Source organism: Aedes aegypti, chromosome 1 (genome assembly GCF_002204515.2).
Source record: "Aedes aegypti strain LVP_AGWG chromosome 1, AaegL5.0 Primary Assembly, whole genome shotgun sequence".
Lineage (NCBI taxonomy): Eukaryota > Metazoa > Arthropoda > Insecta > Diptera > Culicidae > Aedes > Aedes aegypti.
Genome location: NC_035107.1, coordinates 90,095,842 through 90,102,484, shown reverse-complemented (window position 1 = coordinate 90,102,484; position 6,643 = coordinate 90,095,842). Strand labels below are relative to the sequence as shown.

Below are 6,643 nucleotides of genomic sequence, written 5' to 3'. Positions count from 1 at the left end.
ATGAAATGTCAGCCTCAATATTAAAATTGCCTCAATATAAATACTCCCTGTTAATCATTTTCAAATAAAACTGTTAAACTTTTTATTAATTTACAACTGTTTTTCTCTTTTTGAACCCTTACTGATTTTACTCATTTTTTTTTCCAAAGAAATCAATTTTCAAAATTATTTAGCGCATTATATTTATGTGTCTTGTAATAGTTTTTTGTCCTACTCTCGTTGTTTGCAGTGACCGTTCCTTAATTCAGCTCTGTTAACTATAATTGCAGTATAATTGTTAGTCCCTTTATCATGCAGCCTTCATTGTTTTATTCGTTGCATATCTAAAAGCAATCTGATTCTGCATCACTTAAATTTTCAAAAAAAAAAATCTTCAAATGAAAATCACAGGGATGGCTATAGTACAATGGCTATCTGAAAGAAATTTTTATTAAAACCAATATATCAGCAACAAAATATTCACACTCACCCACCTGCAGAAATCTGGCCATGATTCTCCCGTTGTGAACTAACCCAAGTAACCATATGAACTAATTTACAATGACGTCACGCTGCTGCTTCCATCGGGAAGAACACCTTTTACTGCGGGCCATGTTTACAAAAAATGAACGATTTCGTTGTGCATTCATCCACTTCATGTTCATGTCCGGATGTCATTTTATGTAAACATTACCCGCATTTAGAGCAGAAAAGAAAAAGAAAGTCGAGGATGAAAGAAGACCGTGGATAAGTCCATAGCTGTATATAGTTGCAGGGCAACTTCACCGGTGGTCCAAGTCACAGGTTGGTTCCAAATTTTCGGACCATTTTCAAAATTGGAGCTTGCAAATTATGTTCCAATTTTATTTTATACCAGCTTTCTGGTCTATTTTTTTTGGAACAGGCTAACTGCCTGGTCCATTTTTGGGCGGATTTGGAACAAGATTTGAGCTGTTCCAAATCTGATTTGACACAGAAAAACAAGGAGAGAGATATTTTTGCTTTTTTTCACGCACACGATGTCAGTTCCTTACGAGGTTTTCCGTTGGTGCGTGTGCTTTGCAAAGCACATGTGGAATCTCTTTTTCCTTCATCGTCGCGAAAAGTCTACGAAGTGAAAAAAAGTAATTGAAGAAAGAATTTCTCTGGGATTTTCTTACAGACATTCGTCCGGGATTTGCTGCAAGAATTACGCCAGGGATTTGCTTCAGGAATCCCTTCGCAGGGCTGGTAGCAAGTCACTTTTTAGTGACTTGGTCACTTTTTCCGACCTGGTCACTAAAAAGTCACTATTTTCAACAAAAAGTCACTAAAGTCACTTTTTTCACGGAAATGGTCACTAAAGTCACTTTTTTTTCGTGTTCTGATGAGTAATACTCATTGAGTATGAAATTAAAGGCAGGTTACCTTTCCAAACATCATCAAAACTCCTCCGGAGAATAAGACGGAGATGGTTAGAAATAACAACCAAAAAATTCAAAGAGTTTGTCAGAAACTCGTACAGAACTTCTAAAGCGAGTACTATTAATAATTTAAGAAATTGTATTTGAAATTCCAATAAATAAACTATACATTTTGAATTTATTTATCGGCATATCGATCTATTTTGCTCGAAGTAAGAGGGAGCATGGAGAAGAAAGCAATGAATACTAGATGGATAGGTACCGTAAGGGAACGGCGAGAGAAATTGGATTAGATGTTGAAGAGGGCATACCATATGAAACAGTATTACTTGAAACGTCACTTCCTTGTAATAGATCGATATGCCGATAAATAAATTCAAAATAAAAAATTATCACGGTCGATACCTTTGTATGTAAGAAAATAAACTATACATTTATCCATAAATCAACTCTTGACACTGTTTTTCATACGGCTTTGGTAAACTATTTTCTATACATAAACACGTCTCTATAATGAATGCTTGAACGTTGTTGAACAATAATAATTAATTACTAGTGATATCGGTGGCTATTCCAAATAATCAAATCCACATGTTCATACAATAACAAATTAGCGTTTACTTCTGTGGTTTAATGTTTGTTTTATAATCTAAATATGCAAAATTAGTCATTTTCAGGGTCGTAGATCAGATAAAACGTGTAATTACGAGCCGCCCCTGAGTGATATGATTGTTTTCAAAACCTAATTCATTTATTCAAACGATCAGTTAAAATATAGATATTTTAATATGAATGGAATAATTTTCTGATTCGGTTTATCTCGAAATTGTCAGTTGCGTTTTGGAGTTAAGGCCCAAACGCATTGATAGCGGAATGGCAACGGAAAGCGTAACCGGTTCGCCAGCTTGAACTATAACATGCTTGTCGACTCAGTGTCAGTTCACTTTCATTCGTTGACAACTCAGTCGAGATGGTGTGATCCATGCTGGCGAACCGGTTCCGCTTTCCGTTGCCGTTCCGCTATCATTGCGTTTGTGCCTTTACTGTTGTTTATTTGGAAGAAATGGTTTAATTTTACAGACATTTTGCCACGAATTTAGCTTTTGAACTTTGAATTCTATCAGGATTTTTATCAGACTTGTTTGAAATTCATTCACGATTGTCGCCAAAATTTTGTCTACAACTAAAAATTTTCCCTCGAATTATTCCACAGATTTGATGAGAAATGCTCCAAGTAATTAGTTTTGCATCTCTACTTCAAAATCTTCAATGATTTTTTGCCAGTGAGGTTGCTAATGAACAGGAATTTTGCAAAAAATTGTATCCGGGGTTTGTTTACTCCATACTTGTAACATTCGACCAAAGTAGGTATTGAGTAAATGGAAAACCATACATTTTATGGCAGTATGAGTAGAAACTAAAATTTCTAAAAATTACCAGAGACTCAAAAGTGCATATTGGATGAAATTTTATACAGCACATACCCAATATTGGGTGAATAGTCAGAAAATATTATTGATAGGAGTTTCTTTTCTACTACATTACGAGGCTCATGTACAGGGGATAGGCAAAATGATTGAGATAGGCAAAATTTTGCCCAAATTCAAATGCTTATAACTTTATGAAAAATGGATGAAATTGGATGCATCTGGAAGCAGTCGACGGCAAATTTGGTCCAGTTTTAGGAACTTCCTTGGCCATGCATATTGGCCACTGGACACCGGAGATGTTCCGGATTTTCTGAGGTCATGTCCAAATGTCATTTTTTCTGTCGCTTCTATTTTTGTGCGGTGTAAAGTTCGTTAGATGTTTGCAATTTTCCTAGAAACTAGAACTAATAGGAAGTTGAATGCCACCGGACGCATTAAGATTGGTTGGAAATCTTCAGAAATATGACCATTTCCGTAAAACTGGTTCTTGAAAGCATGGTCAGTCATGTTTGTATTTCCAATCATGTTAATATTATACGGAGCTATATCCAAGCGGACACTAACCTTAAAAATGATGATTCCTGCAGCATATTCAGAACCATTAGATGCACAGACTACACTATAGAAGGTTCCAAGTACCCTGGGGGAAGTGGTCAATTAGGAACATATCCGGAACCATATCAATATGGGCATCAAACTTCATGATTTTTAAAGGTTATGCTTTCCGAAGCATTTCCAGCATCACCGGCTGCCATGACCACTTTATAGTAGGTTCCAGGTGCCCCGGGGAATGTGGCCGATTCGGATCCATGGGACTTGGAAAATGGCGATCATTTTCAGAACCACATGATGTAATAACCACTCTATAGTAGATTCCAGGGGCTCCTAGAGATGTGGCCAATTCGAAACATGACCTCATCCCCCAGGGTCCATGGAACCTACTATACAGTGGTCGTATAAATAAGTTGCGCTGTAAATACTTCTATTAGCATCACCTTCAAAAATCTTGATGTTTATACCCATATTGATGTGTTTTCGGGCATGTTTTGAATTGGCCACATCCCCCGGGGCACCTGGAACCTACTATAAAGTGGTCATGGCAGCCGGTGATGCTGGAAATGCTTCGGAAAGCATAACCTTTGAAAATCATGAAGTTTGATGCCCATATTGATATGGTTCCGGATATGTTCCTAATTGACCACTTCCCCCGGGGTACCTGGAATCTTCTATAGAGTGGTCTGTGCATCTAATGGTTCTGAATACGCTGCAGGAAACATCATTTTTAAGGTTGGTGTCCGCTTGGATACAGCTCCGGATAATATTTACATGATTGGAAATACAAACATGACTGACCATGCTATCCGGAACCAGTTTTACGGAAATGGTCATATTTCTGAAGATTTCCAACCAATCTTAATGCGTCCAGTGGCATTCAACTTCCTATTAGTTCTAGTTTCTAGGAAAATTGCAAACATCTATCGAACTTTACACCGCACAAAAATACAAGCGACAGAAAATATGACATTTGGACATGACCTCAGAAAATCCGGAACATCTCCGGTGTCCAGTGGCCAATATGCATGGCCCAGAAAGTTCCTAAAACTGGACCAAATTTGCCGTCGACTGCTTCCAGATGCATCCAATTTCATCCATTTTTCATAAAGTTATAAGCATTTGAATTTGGGCAAAATTTTGCCTATCTCAATCATTTTGCCTATCCCCTGTATATTATCAATGTGACGGTTATGCTGCTACATGTAGCAATGTGACAAAACAACTTTTAAATTTTCTAGAACATACTCACAGATAACAATAAGTTGACTGAAACTGTTTATCATTGGATGACTCTCCACTAGAGTGTTCATTTCCCGGTCATTTTTTTCGTCCCGGGATTCGGGACAAAAATCTTGGCTTGTCTCGGGAAGTGCTGGGATCCCGGGATTTATAAAATGTTAAATAAAACTAGTATTTTGATAGAAATGGAATTACAAATCCACCAATACAAAGTTTTTAAATGAAATAAAAAGATAATGTAGATTTCCAATAATTATAACAAATCATATTTCATATATGGTTTTCGTATTCTGTTGATGTAACTTAATAAAAAGCAAAACTTAGCTTGACTAATCATGGGTTTGCTAGTGTTTTTTTTTTCTCAAATTCTCTATACTGCCCATAAACACATGTCAGTATCATGTTTGCTTGGATTCCTATTCACATGGGACAATAGAAGTATGGTAAAAAATTAAGTCATAATATTTAAGCAATTTGCTTCAGACATTTCAAAACTCATCAAAACTTTACAACAAAAGAAACAATTAAAGACAATTGAAGGTATTGTAGAATATCATGCCAAAAGTTAATAAATGAAAATTATTGATCGATGTTTAGATGTACCGTAAAACGGGGTAACTTTGATAGTTTTTTCGAAGAAAACTTGAATATTTATGCTTGCTGTTTCAAAGAATAATAATTTATATTTTTAAAACAAGTACTGGCATCCTAGCTATCGATTGCTGTCGATAGATTTCCAAAAGATTTATTATGAATGGATATATAATTTTTCATATAATCGAAAGTTGGTTTTCTGTTTTGGGGTAACTTTGATAATGGAGTATGAATCGAACAAAATTGAATGAATAACGAACATTTGTAGGGCATTGCATACCTCTAGGCGTTTAACGTTATATGGAAATATCTGACTTAGATTACAAAAATGGTCCCAGTTTGTGAGAATGCTATTCGCTAAGAGATTTGAGAACGTATTCAAGTTCTATGATAACTAGGCTGTCAAAGATAAATGGCCAACTATTCAAAACTACATCAAATAGTGATCGTAGAACAGATTGTTTGTAAGCGTTTCGAAAATGCTAAAATTGTGTCAATTTTTAATATTCGTATAAAAAGCCTCAAATGCACTTGATTAGAATGAAAATAGCTTTGACATGAAGTGTCATACTAATACTCTTTACTTTTGCATTCGTTTTGCTTAACTGATTAACAGAAACTTCGTTATTTCGTTTAATATGTTGTGGGTCTCGAACTATCAAAGTTACCCGCATTATCAAAGTTACCCCGTTTTACGGTACTTTCAAATTATCTTTCTCAGTATTTGCTTACAAAAATGGCTAATGATGAAGAGAAAAGCATTAAAGCTAAGTAGCCCGTCATTCGTTGATTTTGCATGCCATGTTGATTTTGCAGCTCGTAACTTCAAAGTGATAAAACTCAGTCAACATAAGTAATATTGATTCGAAAAAGTATCACTACTTGCGCTTACATGCAGAATGTATGCGGATACTTTTTCGGTTATCTCAGTGTAAAACCAAGCGGTTTTCTTTGTTTTACAATCGTGAGATGAATTAGCAACAATCTGAGAGGGAGGCACCGATACTACACACGAAATATAAGACAACGTTATTTTGAACTGCAAGATAACTCCAGCTTGCCAAAAACAATCAAGGCAGGCTTCGAGAAAATCGGTAGTTTCCTTTTGTTGTGCACCTTCGATCTTTCCTGACAAACATGAAAAAAGGGCCACAGTTTTCTATGCCCTAAATATTCATTTTCATTGGAAAAAGTTGAACGAAGCGTTTTTCAATGCTTTATGTTCAATCAGATTAAATGGTGCTCTCGTGACATTACTTGCGTTATGTGCATGAATTGATTTTCATTCGATTTTTATCATTTTTGAAGAAATACGAAAATGTGTTTTAATCAGTTACGCGCTTTTTTCATGTTAGTCCAATGTTTGAGATCTGGGCTCACAGTGACAATTCGTGACAGCGGAATCTCGGCTCACTATGACGTACAGAAATTTTGTATTGGTTT

At 35.9% G+C, this 6,643-nt stretch overlaps 1 long non-coding RNA gene across 1 annotated transcript; it reads right to left on the bottom strand.

The window, feature by feature from the left end:
* Positions 1–359: 359 nt before the first annotated feature.
* LOC110675928 lies at positions 360–661 on the bottom strand. The gene is made up of 2 exons (XR_002499929.1): positions 470–661; positions 360–414 (listed from the first exon to the last, which is right to left on the bottom strand). It is a non-coding gene; the product is annotated as an uncharacterized LOC110675928 (long non-coding RNA).
* Positions 662–6,643: the final 5,982 nt, after the last annotated feature.